The 14,316-nt window shown below is 44.9% G+C and overlaps 1 protein-coding gene across 8 annotated transcripts in view; it reads left to right on the top strand.

Moving 5' to 3' along the window:
* TULP4 (TUB like protein 4) overlaps positions 1–14,316 on the top strand; it is a 228,503-nt gene that overhangs the window by 17,726 nt on the left and 196,461 nt on the right. Inside the window, exon 1 of one of the 8 annotated variants that reach the window (XM_033867910.2) lies at positions 8,583–8,697. The exons of 6 other annotated variants lie outside the window; for them this stretch is intronic. The gene's annotated coding sequence lies outside the window, so the exon portion shown is untranslated. Of the gene's footprint in view, positions 1–8,582; positions 8,698–11,540; positions 11,716–14,316 lie in introns of those variants that run through there. One more of the 8 variants, XM_073789781.1, reaches the window with a different exon arrangement.

Raw genomic sequence — 14,316 nt, forward strand, 5'->3', positions numbered from 1 at the left:
TTATTTAGAGCCCAGCCTTCTCCCACAAAAGAGTTAAGGTGGCTTAAAAGTAATGACTAAGAAGGAAATTATGTTGATAGAAAATATTGGCTCAAGTAAGGCCCGTTTTCTTCTTAAACTTTGAAAATGGGGATAAGAGGAAAACTGTTAGGTTAAAATTAAATCCTCTCTGTGTGCCGAGAGCTCCCCAGCAGTTGTTAGGTCATTGCACAGCCCCCAGATATTAAGCATATATAAACCTTTTTCGTGCCCCAAGTTTAGGATTGTATGAATGGAGAAAGGAGTAGTACGTGAGGGAGCTTTGTGGTCACAGACACCTGAGCTTCGCTCTTTTGGTGTTATACTTAGTGTCTTTATAAGCGTAAGCATGAAAAGCAGCAGTAGATTACAGTACATTTATAAAACGGTGGGAAATCACCCGCCATCTCCACCATTATTATAACTCTTAAGCACAGCATTATATTGAATTCTCCTACAAACACCTTTGTATGCTTTTGAAAATTGAACATAGCGCAAGGATTTTTCATGTTTCTATATAGTCTTCATAACTATAGCTTTTTATTGCGACAAAACATATAACATACAATTTACTCTTTTAACCATTTTTAAAGTGTGCAGGTCAGTGGCCTGAAGGACATTCACCTTATTGTGCAGCCATCTCCACCATCCGCCTCTAGAACTTCTCGTCTTCCCAGACCGGAACTCCGTACCCGTTAAACACTCGTTCCCCATTCCCCACTCCTGGCAGCCACCCTTTTTCTGTGTGTCTGTAGGAGTGTGACTACTCTAGTTACCACATTATATTCACTTACAGTGAAATCATACAGTGTTCGCCCTTTTGTGACAGGCTTATTTCATTTAGCATGATGTCTTCAAGTTTCATCCATGTCGTAGCGTGTGTCAGAAATTTCCTTCCTTTTTAAGACTGAACAATATCCCATTGTATGTACATGCCACATTTTCTTTATCCATTCATCTGTTGATGGACACATGGGTAATTACACATTTTTGAGGACTGTATAATATCCCACCAAGTAGATAAATCATATAATGATATTCTTCAGTGTTTGCTGTTTGGGTTGCTTCCATCTGGGGGCTATTTTAAAGTAAAGATGTAGTAAATATCATCGTACTTTTTTTTTAAATCCTTCTGGGTTGTTTCTTTGCAATGATTATACAAATACTTATGTTCTGTTTTGTTTGTCATTTACTGAGTTAGAATTTAGGCTAAACTTTTGGATGAAAATAATTTAGGTGTATGCTAAAAATAAAAAGCATTACTCTGCATTTTATTGAATATGCCTTAGTTTTAATGAGGAAGGGCCACCTAAAGAATTCTTATTACGTCAGTCAGTAGAATGCCTCCTCAGCGAGAGGGCATGGTGCAGTGGTTTACAGATGCCAGAGATGACTGATGTTTCAGTAGTTGAAGAACTGATCTCAGGACAATATTCAAGAAGAGTCTATGGGCTGTTGAAAAGATGATCAGATCTTTGAGAATTAGTCCAGTGGTGAAACTATAATTTTTACAAGACGGAGTGGTCATGTTGGGGAAGAATTGGTATCTTTGTTCCTGTTTTTGTTGTTATCAATCTTTGGCATGTCTGTGAATACAGAGCTGGAGTGAAAGATGTGATCCTTGACCTCAGAGATCTTACACCCAGGTTGTCATACCACCATGTCTAACAGTTAGAAAACCAAAGCAGCGAAGTGGTAAGAGAAGCCGGCATTGGGTTCCTACAGAGGAAGCAAAAGCAGGCTTCCCTTGCTTTTTAGATAGTTGTTAGACTGAGAGGAGGGTAGGCCCTGAGAGCGTTCCAGAAGAGGGTCTTCAGTTTGATATCCTGCCCTCCCTCCTGCACCAGCTGCTGCTACATTAGGCCTCTGCGTGCAGTTTGTGGCCGTCTGACAGTAAGTCCTCCGATCACTGGGGAGCTTCACTTCTTTGCAAGGCTGATCTTCACCCTTTCCCAGGCAGCTCATTGCTGTGGCATCCACCGTGACCTGGAGTGTCGTTCCCCTGCCCATGGGTGCAATAAGAAGGCCTGTGCGGTCTCACCGACACAGTGCAGACAGCCATTCTTTGGCCAGACGTTGCCTAAAGCGCTTCAGTGGTGTGCTTGCCTTTCCTGGCTGAATTAGGCTCTTTGTTACTTTTCTGTCAGTCTAAACCTATCTGCTCCGTGTCTTTTAGAAATTCCTCAAGGGCCTGTCAGTAGTGCCTGTCTGTTTTGTGCAAAAAATTCTTGTGGCACTTTTATATTTGTTTGATCATTTTAAAGGAATTTGAGAGAGGAACTAGGTAAACACATAGGCTCATTCATCACTTTGAATTTATTCTTGTGTGTTTTGTTTTCCCATTTTACTGAACTCTCTTAATAGTACTAATTTCATTCAATTCTGTGTGTTTTGCAGATGGAAAATTATTTATAAATAAGGATTTTTTGCTCTTTCCATTTTTATATGACTTTTTTTCCCTGTCATAATATACTTCTTGGAATTTTTGCAGTGATGTTGAACAACACTGTTGGTGAACATCTTTGGCTTAATCCTCACGTTAGCCAAACTTTAGCACTGTTGGTGTTTTTTTTGGGTTTTTTTGTTTTTTTTTTTGCAGTACGTGGGCCTCTCACTGTTGTGGCCTCTCCCATTGCGGAGCACAGGCTCCGGACGCGCAGGCTCAGCGGCCACGGCTCACGGGCACAGCCGCTCCGCGGCATGTGGGATCTTCCCAGACCGGGGCACGAACCCGCGTCCCCTGCATCGGCAGGCGGACTCTCAACCACTGCGCCACCAGGGAAGCCCAGCACTGTTGGTTTTAATCACTGTCTGTGTATTGCCCAGTCGCTTTCTGGAAACTGGGACTAGTACTGGAGGGTACATGTCACCTACAGCCTCACTAGTGTTGAGTGCCCAGAGTATTGCCAAAGCTCTTCTTAGTCTGTAGTTCTGTCATTTTAACATTAAATTTGAGTTTGGTCATTTCCTGTAGACATTCTGGAGTCCATGAGAACAGTCAGAGTTGGGCTTTATTCGTACATCATTTTGTTCTCATCAAATACTTACACACAGCTTTCCTTTCCTATTCCAGAGCAGCTTGGGTGTGGAGTGGAAATTAACTGGCAACACAGTTTGGTGGAGAAAGTATGGGCCTTGGAGTCAGGTATCAAATCATAGCTCTATGACTAATAACCCGATGATTTTTGATAAGCTTAACTTAAACTCTGAGTCTTGGTTTAATCATTTGTGAAGTAGGGATTTTACTGTCTTACAGAGTGGCTTTGAATGTAGAGGAAGATGCAAGGAGGGCTCTTAGTAATGCAGAAATCATTCTTGCTCCTTGCCTCTTCTCTCCCCAGTGGGTTATTAACATACTAAGGTCATTCAGCAAGAATTGGCCACGATTTTGGTAGACTTTACTTTTAATCAGAGATAAGTTTTACTTCTCCACCACTCCGACTCTTTGTCCCTAATTTTCCAATTGAAATCAGGGTGAATGATGGTTGTTTTTACATATCTTTTTAATAACTTATTCCAGTTTTTTAATTGCTTAGTGGGTATAATATAAATAACATTACAACAGCAATGTCTAGCATTTTTTTGAGCAACTATAACTATGTGACAGGCAGGTAATTAAAGTACTTTATATATATATATATATTTATTTATTTATTATTATTATTTTTGGTATATATTTATTTAATCGTCCCAGCAGTCCTTCTTCATAGGAAACTGAGGCTGAGACATGTCACCGAGGTTGGGAGTGTGACCCAGGCTGCACATCCTGGCAGTCTGACTCTGGAGTTGTACTTCTGCTGCCTCTGGACTGCCATCGTGGTATTGAAGGGTTTGTTCCCTTTATTCTGTATTCCTGAAGCCCATTCTAGTGTGAGTGTGTATACATATGTATGTAGAAAAAAAATCTTAGTTTTTGAAAAGGCTAGTTATTATGAAGTTACATAGCAAATGTCAAATACAGAGCATTCATATCTATTGAATATGTTAATTCTAATCGGTAGCGTTAAGGCTTTTTCCTTACCTAGGCAGTACAATTTGATTTATCCCCCCTTGAAATTGCCACTCAGATCTGAATCCCTCTACTATGTCTCTAGAACCCTGGTTTCGTTTTGTCCTAGATTATCATAAAGTCCTCGTTATTGGGATATTCTTAAAATTTTTTATTATAAAATATATCTAACATAGAATTTACCATCTTAATCATTTTTAAGTTACAGTTCAGTGGTGTTAAATACGTTTATAATGTTGTGCAACTGTCACCACCATCCATCTTTATAACTGTTTTCATTTTGTGAACCTGAAACTCTGTACCCGTTAAACATCCTCCCCCAAGCCCCTGTCAACCACCATTCCACCTTCTCTCTCTTTGACTAACCTAAATAGTTCATATAAGGAATCAGACAGTACTTGTCTTTTTGGGACTGGCTAATGTCACTTAGCACAGTGTCCTCAAGGCTCATCCAAGTTACAGCATGTGTCAGAATTTCCTTCCTTTTTTAAGACTAACATCCCATCATATGTATATACCACATTTTGCTTATCCATTTATCTGTTGATGGATACTTGGTTTGCTTCCATGTCATTATCTGGACAGTCTTGTCAGTATAGTTCTTGTCAGTATATTCTCCTTGCTTTGGCCCATGGTTAAAATCTTTTTTTTTTTTGCTTTGCTATTGCACCATCTTCTTAAGATCTACACTGGCTTTATGTTTCCAGGATCTGTCGTTCAGTCACGATGCTCTCAGCTCTGCCCCAGTGCACTTGCTGGCCCTTGGTTATAGCTTATATCTTGTAATGTTGAAGTTTACGTGTTTCGCCCATCTTCTCCGACCATGCGGGGAGCTCCTCAGGGCAGGGACTGGATTTCACTAAACTTCGCAGTGCTGGCTCCCCCTGAGTGTCTGGGCCTGGGTGATGGGTACCCAGTGACCACACCTCGCTTCTTGTTTCTTGTTTGGGTGTTCCTCGGCTGCTTTCCTCATTTCATATCTCACTTTGGACTCTTGCAGCTAAAATTAACACACATGAGCCATTGATTTGATGCTTGCCCTTTTTAAAGCCTTCCTAAGCTTTCAAAATTTCTTCCTGAAATTCTGGATCCTTCACTGATGAAATGTCTCCTGAATTAGAGGTAATTTTTACCCCAGTCTCCATTGTGCCTAAATGTGGCATCTTTCGAGGCTGCCTTCACTTTTGTCTCAGCTTATACGCCAGCTTATTGTAAACATAGGCTGTAATAGGTTTATTTAATGTAAGCGGTTTTGTAGTAGTCTCTGCTCTGCCCTATTTTATTTTGTTTTCAGTTGTTGCTTATCATGTGGTAATCACGAAAGCATTTGAATCCTTCTCAGGTGGGTAGCTGTTTTGGTCCAGCTCCTCAGGGTTGTGTCATGAGGCATTGATGAGGAGGATGGGCAGAGAAATATCTAACCCACCTATGCTTTGTCTCTTAGCGGAGAGAGATTTTTTTTTATTGTATTGCCCTTTAGAAATTTTGAAAGGGAGCTTTGATTCAGGTATAACTATCCTCCCCAAGTAAAACAAAAAGTACTGAAAAGTTGGATTCTAAAGTTAGAAAGCACTGAGAATGAATCTGTGCCAGGGAGAGCTTATTGGAAGGCTACGTTTGGGAATCTGTAGGGTTGCGTTTAAGGCGAGGTAAAGGGTGTGTGTAAAGGGTTGGCAGGGGAGGGGGGAGCTCCTTGAAAGGATTTATTAGGGCACCTGAGCAGTGGAGACCTTAAAAGTATTTGCAGAAATAATGTTAGAATCTTTAATTTTTAAATTAGAAATTTAGGAGTGGAATTTAGGAGTAAAGGGGTTGAATACCAAGAGATTAGCTCAATAACTGCTATCTCTGAGTCAGATGTGGATGCTGCCCTTGGGGAGGTTACAGTCAGGGGGGAGCAAAGCTTTCCCCACTAGATTTTTAAAAAAAATAAATTTATTTATTTTTGGCTGTGTTGGGTCTTCATTGCTGCACACGGGTTTTCTCTAGTTGCGGTGAGCGGGGGCTACTCTTCGTTGCAGTGTGCGGGCTTCTCATTGCAGTGGCTTCTCTTGTTGCGGAGCATGGGCTCTAGGCGCACGGGCTTCAGTAGGTGTGGCACGCAGGCTCAGTAGTTGTGGCTCGCAGGCTCTAGAGCACAGGCTCAGTAGTTGTGGCGCACGGGCTTAGTTGCTCCACGGCATGGGGGATCTTCCCGGAGCAGGACTCGAACCCGTGTCCCCTGCATTGGCAGGCAGATTCTTTACCACTGCGCCACCAGGGGAGTCCCTCTCTACTAGATTTTAATTACAGTAAGATGCTGAGTTTCATGTGATAGGATGGCAGATGTATTTCAGGCACCCAGAATAAGAATGTTTGAGTTGGGAGTCACCAGTGGTCACCATTATATTCTTCTTTTCATTATTTTCCCTCTTTGTCCCCAGAAATGACTAATCTGATTAATAGCTAAGAACTTTTGCTCAGTCTAAGATAATGGTATTAATAGTTCTTACTCATTAGGTACTTAACAATGAGCCCTGTGGAACCCAAACATTCCAGGTCAGGCCAGGGCGGAGGAACCAGCAATGGAGACAGAGAAAGAACAGTCAGGAGAGAAGAGGAAAGCCAACAGGGAGTTCCTGCCAAGATCTTACAGATGGGGAGGCTGAGACTTTGAGTGGTTAAATGACACAGCTGTCTGTGGTCACGCCCTGAGGAGTAAGTGATGGAGTCCCCCTTCTTAAACACTGCTGCTTCCCAGGTGTACAGGTGTTTCCATACCCAGTTATAATTTCACCCAGAAACAAAGAAATGTGACAGTTTAGTTTGTATAACTTTATCTTAGGTAGATGCCTAGCTCTCAGTACGTGTTTTACATTTGTGGACTGAAAAAAAATGCACAACCTAAAAGTTGAGAATTTTGATTTATTTGGCAGAGAAAACTGAGGTCTTAAGCCCGGAAGACAGCCTCTCAAATAGCTTTGAGGGACTGCTCCAAAGGGTAAGAGAGGAATCAGGGTATATAGGGGTTTTTGCAACAAAAACCAGATAGTTCGAACATCAAAGGATTACTGTTAATTAAAGAAAACCAGATACCTCAAGTTAATGAATTTAGCACTTGAAGATTCAAGAGTCTGGGCTCACTGACATTATTCCTTTGGTATGCGCCTTAACCGTCTACGGCCAGTATCCTGCTTTTCTCCATCTGGAATCCCGTGCTTTTTTCCATTTGGGGGTGGCTGCAGTGGCTGCAGTGGCCGCTGGCTTGATGCTGGCAGCATCCTTTGTTTACTGATATGGCAGGCGGTGTTTTTCGTCCACACACTTTATCTTAGCCGAAAGGCTGGGAAGTGATCAGTACATGTTTTAAATATTGAAAGCTAGCGAATGGACTTTGATTAGTGGGTTTTAGTGCTTAGGGTACTCATGACCTGTGATTGGGAATCTGGTCCAACCTTGCCATTTTACCTAAGGAGAGAACGGACACCCTTGTTGTTTAGGGACTTACCCAAGACCTCACTGGAGTGGACTTCAGTCTTTTGACTCCAGGGTCAAGTTTTTTTCACTGTACATGGCCTTTGGAATGCATTTTCTTTTATAGGTAGTATTATAAATGGAAGTTAGGTAGAGTTGAAGTGAACACATAAGATGCTAAAAATGCCGTCGTCAGAATCACTGGTGTCACCTCCACAGGACCACATTCAGTGTCTTCATCCACCCTGACGCCCCAGCTGACCTTGCTACATTGTGAAGACTCCACTCTTCGTTGGCTTTCCTCCTCCTCTTGACTCTTCTTTCCCGGTCTGCCCTGCTGGCTTCTCCGCCTTGGTCTGTCCTGGAGTGTTGGGGTTCCATAGGGTTTACCACTAGACCCTCTTTCCTCCTTCGTCTTCATTCTCTCCCTCACTGACCCACCAGGTTTTGTACTTAACTCATCTTGATGTGGGTGATTCTTAACTTAATAGTTGTAGTCCAGTCTTCTCCTCTGAGGTTCAGATTCATGTGTCCGGCTACTTACTTGACCTTGACATTTGGATGTTTCACAGACACTGCAAACTTAACATGCCAAATGGAAGCTCTTCCGTAGGCCCTCTGGACCTGTTCATAGCACCCCTCTCCCCCACCCTGCTCTTCAGTTATTGCCACCACCAACTGGGAATCATCCATGATGATGATAGTAAGAGCTGACATTTATTGAGAACTTACTATGTGCCAGGGACTTCCTTACAGGCACTGCATGAATTAACCCAATCTGTTTTGTTCCAGCAGCAGTGCCGCGAGGTGGGTGGTGGTGGCAGTCGCCGTAACGAGAATGGATGACTTAGCCCCTAGCGCATACTAGGCACTGTTGTAAGCGTGTTGTAAATACTGACTCACGGAATTCTCAAATCACTGAGGTAGATACTCTCACTATCCTTCGTTGACAGATAATGTCGAAAACTGAAACACAGAGAGATTCCGTTCTTCCTACCACACTCCAGGTCCCCCAGCTAGTACGTGTGGAGCTGGAAGTACAGTCCGGCAGAGACTGAGCATGCGCACTGGCGCTGGTGCTGTTTCTTACTGTGATTGTCCCCATTTCACAGACGGGAGGCAGTTCCTCCGTTTCCTCTCCCACATCCGGTGTGTCAGAATTTCTGTCGATCCTGCCCCCACACCTGTCTCCAGTTGTGCTCCACTTCGTCTGTCTGGTGAGTGTTGTAGTTTAGCTACTGTGGGCTCGCCCTGGACGGCGGCCACAGCCCCTGCCTGTGCTTTCTGCTTTCTCTCTGTCCCCTGCAGGGCTCCTCCACACAGCAGCCGCTCTGGCCTGAGCCTGAAAACCAGGACATTTCCGCCCGCTGCGGAAAGCTCGGCAGGGGCTCCCACTGTGCTCAGAAGTAGACTCCCTCTCCTAGGGCCCCCTAGACCTTGTTTATGCTTTTGGTCTCCACTCCCCCCGCCCCAGTCTTTTTCGTGTCCTCATGTCTGTCCTTGCTGCCTCTGGGCCCTGGCATGGCATCCCCTTGGCAGGGAAGCTCCCACCCGCCGCCAGCCTTGTCTGGCCTCCGCTGCAGTCTCTCCCCAGGCCCGTCCTCCCCGCTGCTCCAGAGTTCTCCTGGGCTCGGCACGTATCACCTGTGGCCCTAACTTCCTTATCTCTGCCCTTTTACTGCTGTTTCTCCATAAGGATGTAAGCTCCCTAAGGGCCTAGAGTGCAACAAGTGTTTGTTGAAAGAAAGAAACGCAGATTGAACTTTGGCTGCCTTAGAAAGCTGGCTTTTTCCAGGTGCAGGTGTGTCCTGAGCCCAGCAGAGCTGCCTCTCCTGGAGCCCGGGGCACAGCCCACCTCTCGCTGCAGCTGCTCGTGGGCTTCTGTCTCGGGGGGCGCAGGCGCCAGGGTCCTGACGTCCCACCAGCTTCCTCACGCACCACAGGGTCTGAACATTGTGGCACCACTGCTGCCGAAGCCTCAGGCACTTTGTGGCCGGGGGAAGGGAGCCAGGCGGGGGCTCTCACCAGGGGAGCTGGGCCTGCCTGTGACAGACCCCCGTCCCCTCCCTGCAGCTCGGGTTCTCCCACAGCCATGACCTCTCTTCGCTCTGTCTGGGTGCCCGCTCTGTCCCTTGGCAGCTCCAGGTCACTGTCCCTGGGGATTCTTCTAGAACCACCTTAAATGTGCATGTCACTTTAGCGGCAAGTTCTTTGACTTTCTTTAGTAACTCATTCTCCCAGGATGGGGTCCAAGGAAATGTGCCTTTTGAGAGTTCCTGTAGTTAAGCAAAAAGATGAAATTTGGGCTAATATTAGTAAACAGGCAGTAACTGTTAGCAAATTAATTACAGTCTTGCTTGTAGTTCTGTTGTGGAGGACAGGAAGCGATCAGCTTGTCGAAGACCCTGTAACTTCCTAAGAACTGACATCCTGTGAGAGTACGGGATGCGGTGGGCCCCGGCGGGAGGTGTAGGAGTGTGCTGGCGTACGGACTCCTAGACTGGGGCACTCACCTCTTCCTGAGCAGCAGTAGTGGCTGCAATGACCTGGGGAGACCCTTCCTCTGAAGGAACAAAAACATGTTCTTAGTTGACAGTGGAAGAGTAAACACGACCCTGATTAATGACTGCTTCAGCTGTTCTCTGGTCCTGAGCTCACAATTTACACAGGTAACAGCCTTCGGGTCCCCTTCCCACAGCACTCTTTTGATTTTAATTTGGAATAACTGGGAAGTGATGGGTGTAAATCAGCACTTTCTCTGCACATGCCCCAAGGTGTTTCTGTTGTGCAGATAGGGCCTAAGCTATTAGAATCTGCAGCTGTTCTTTTGCCTGGCTCCTCTTGGTCCCGAATGCCACCTGTAACCGCCCCGCAGCCAGGGAGGGTCAGGGAAAGGAGACGGCTTCGTGGACGGTAAAGCGTGCGGGGGCAGGTGCTGGTGTGTTAGCCCCAGTCCATTGTGGGGTGCGGGACTTATGGACTCGCCTGCGTAGCAGTGATAATGCTTGACTTTACTTCGTCAGGATCATTTATTCAGAGTTCCGAACAATCCACTCACAAAGACTAACCGCATAGAGTGTGGACTAACGGGGAAGTTTGCAGCAGGGCCACCAGAAGAGGGGACTGGCCTGGGCCACACAGGCAGCAGCAGCTCCTCCTTCCGGTCCTCTGCTGCCGCCCTCCTGGTCTGGGGGAGCTCAGGGTGGGCTGCGTAGGATCTTGTTTCTCCTGTCACACTAGGCTCGGTGGCTCTGACCTCTTGGTGGCCTGGAGGGTAACTTCTGGCTTTCGTGTGGAAGCAGTTGCTGTGCACGTTGAGCATTAGATCTTATACAGGACGCCTCGGGATGAGTCTCAGCTGTGGAGCGTTCACGTCAGTGATGCGCATATCCTGAAACCACTCACTCCTTCCTACAGAAGTCCCCGGTGTGTGGGCACCAGAAACATCCCTCGTTTTCTTTTTCTGACAGCAGTCATCTTTGTGGGCTCTGTGGGGCATCTCAAGCTTGGCTTGAGGCAGCTCTGCTTTCTTCACTCAGAGATCATCCTTTCAGCCCCTGTCTCCTCTAATTCCTGTTAAGTCCCTCCACTTCCTTTATACTGGGGCCTTCTCAGCAAGAGGCAGAGGCAGCTGTGGGCTCCCTCCCTCTCCTGCTAAATTCATCATCACAGTTGTGGAGTGACAACTTCAGGGGATCTTAAATCTGCCGATTGTCAATCAAGTGGACTGCACTGTATTTATTTTAGATAAAGTTCTGGGGGAAGGGTAGAGTCTGTTTTCACAGCTCCTTTCAGACTCTTCAAGGTGTCCAGTCTTGGTGGATGGTATAGTGAATTTTATTGACAACAACTTCATAAAGAAAGAGCCAAGTCCAGCCCCTGATCTCTCCCTTCAGTTGTTTTGATATAGTACATTTTGGAGTGTTTGGAGGGGGCAATGTAGAGTAGGGTACTGGGGGTTTTTTTGGCCTCTTGTTTTGAATGTAAAATGATGCAGCATTTCCAAAATATGTTTTTATTATTAGAACCAAAAGACGGTGTTTATGCTCATGTTGATTGAATTGATTGAAATGCTTGATTTTATTGACATGCTTAACTCTCTCCTAGGATGTTACTTTGATAATACTTTTTGGCTGAGAAAATTTTTACATCATGGATTTAGAAGAACTGTTGCTCTGATAGGAGTGAAAATTTGTTTTGATCATTCTACCTATTTTCTTTTTTAATAGATGCCAGTAAGTATTTATTTGATCCTCAGTTTTTCCCCCCTTTAAACTTCTAATTGAACAAATACTTTTGGAGGGTCTACTGGCACTATGTTAGGTGATACAGACCCAAGTCACAGTCTCTGTATTAGGGAGTCGTTAGGTGAGGTTTAGCCTTCCTTTACACAGACTCTGGGAGGGGGTGTGGTCAAGAAGACTGGACATAGTTTTTAATAATGTAGAACAATTAATAATTGTTCAGAGTTTAAGTCTTGTGTTTGTTTTCTACCATCTAGTTGAAACTTTAAAAAGATACTGTTAAATTTACACATAAACTGCATTAGTATATATCCATGCTTTAGCTCAGGTATGATAGAAGATGTTCTTTTCCTTTCTCTGTTACAATCTAATCTTTTTTTAAGTTTATTTTTCTATTGTCTTCTTTTTAAAAATATTTAATTAATTTATTTTATTTTTGGCTGCGTCAGGTCTTAGCTACGGCACACGGGATCTTCGTTGCGGCATGCGGAATCTTTCGTTGTGGCTTGTGGGCTCTTCGTTGCAGCGCGCAGGCTTCTCTCTAGTTGTGGCGTGCGGGTTTTCTCTCTCTAGTTGTGGCACGCGGGCTCCAGAGCGCGTGGGCTCTGTAGTTGTGGCACGCGGGCTTAGTTACCCCACGGCACATGGGATCTTAGTTCCCCAACCAGGGATCGAACCTGCGTCCCCTGCATTGGAAGGCAGGTTCTTTACCACTGGACCACCAGGGAAGTCCCTGCTATAATCTAATCTTAATGTCGTGGGAAGATAATAATACAGAGTTTGGTAGTAATATGTTTAGAAGATGCTTCCTAGCCTAAGTATATGATATTCTATATGCATCAGTGAGGAAAGCCTTCATTTAATATATGGCTCAAACTATGGAAAAATAAGTTTCAAATGACTTCATCAGTATTTAACTTCAGATAATTATGTTTAAAAAGGGAAGAAACGAAGAATCTCCCTCTCCCAGCCCAGTCATTTGACGCGAGCGTAACTGGGACAGTGTCCCTGGCCTGTCTCCTTCCCCTGCCCCTGGGATGGTATGGGCTACCCTGTGTTCTTGCTGAGACATACAGCAAGCAGACCTCTTCGTTCTCTTCCAAAAAGTTCTCAGACGCAGCAGACAACTGTGAACACTGGATACTTGCTTGGCTTGGAATTAGCATGTGAACCTCTCTACCTAGAAAGTCATTCTCCAGAACATAGGGCTGTTGCTTCAGAACGGTGTTTGAAATTAGGAGATGCCTCTGTATGAGCAGGCTGAACGTTGAGGCATTAACCGTGTGGACAGCCAGGAGATGCATCACAGTAGATGAAAGGGTTTGGCTTTCTCAGTAACTGGGGAGTCAAAATGGATAATTCAGTAAGTGAGAAAATGGCATATTTTAAAAATATATTCTCTCTTCATTTCCTTTTATAGATCATCTTCAATGTTTGTTGTTGAGAGGTAGACCTTGGTGTGAATTTTAATTAGAACTGTGGTACAACATTAATCTTGTGGTAGCAAGCCCAATGTGTTAGGAATGCATGTAAAAAAAGGAATGGTTATACATTGTAAAATGGATAATTGAAGCCATGCCAAGTGCACGGTACTATGCTTTTATGCCATTGTATCTTTTTTTTTTTTGGTATTGCTTTTTTATTTTTAATACTTTCTACTGGTCATTTATCACCTTATCCTCCCTGGTTATTTAACATTTGTTCATTTTCCTTCACCAGGAACCCATTTTCTTGGCTTCTTGGAGTAAGTGGCTGCCTGAATGTAGATTTTATTTTTACAGTGAAGATTAGTTTCTTACAGAAATTCTTCAGTGAGATTAAAAACTGCTTCACACCAAAGGAGAAAACCATGGTCAGGAAGAGTCCCTGCACGATTTGATCTCCCCCTCAAATGGCTGCCTCGGTGCCTCTGTAGCCAGGAAAGCTCCTGGCACAGTGCCTGCTGGCTGCGGGCACAGAGCTGAGAGCCCAGCTGCCCAGTGGCCCTAGTCGGGTGATTTTGTATTTGAGTCCCCGGGCCATTATCAGGTTTGCAGGAGACAGTCTAATGCTGTTTGAAAGGTGCATTCTTATCGTGCAGTACACATTTTAACCATTTAAATTGGGAGAGGGAAACACTGTCATTTGTCATCTAAGTTAGAAAGTCAGGGATGTGTTTTATTGATAGTTTCTTCACTGCTTAGCACAGAGGCTGGGGTGTAAGGTGCTCAAGTTGTTGACTGAAAAGAAATGCTCAGCCTAGAAGTTGAGAGTTATGGATTATTCGGCTGATTTTCTGAGGGCTTAAGCCAGAAGACAGCCTCTCAGATTGCTCTGAGGAACTGCTCCCAAGGGTATGGGAGGAGCCAGAATATATAGGGGTTTGTGCAACAAAAACCGAGTAGTGGGGGCTTCCCTGGTGGTGCAGTGGTTGAGGGTCCGCCTGCCGATGCAGGGGACGCAGGTTCGTGCCCCAGTCCGGGAAGATCCCACATGCCGTGGAGCGGCTGGGCCCGTGAGCCATGGCTGCTGAGCCTGCGCGTCCGGAGCCTGTGCTCCGCAACGGAAGAGGCCACAACAGTGAGAGGCCCGCGTACCACAAAACAAAAAAAC

Source organism: Tursiops truncatus, chromosome 12 (genome assembly GCF_011762595.2).
Source record: "Tursiops truncatus isolate mTurTru1 chromosome 12, mTurTru1.mat.Y, whole genome shotgun sequence".
Lineage (NCBI taxonomy): Eukaryota > Metazoa > Chordata > Mammalia > Artiodactyla > Delphinidae > Tursiops > Tursiops truncatus.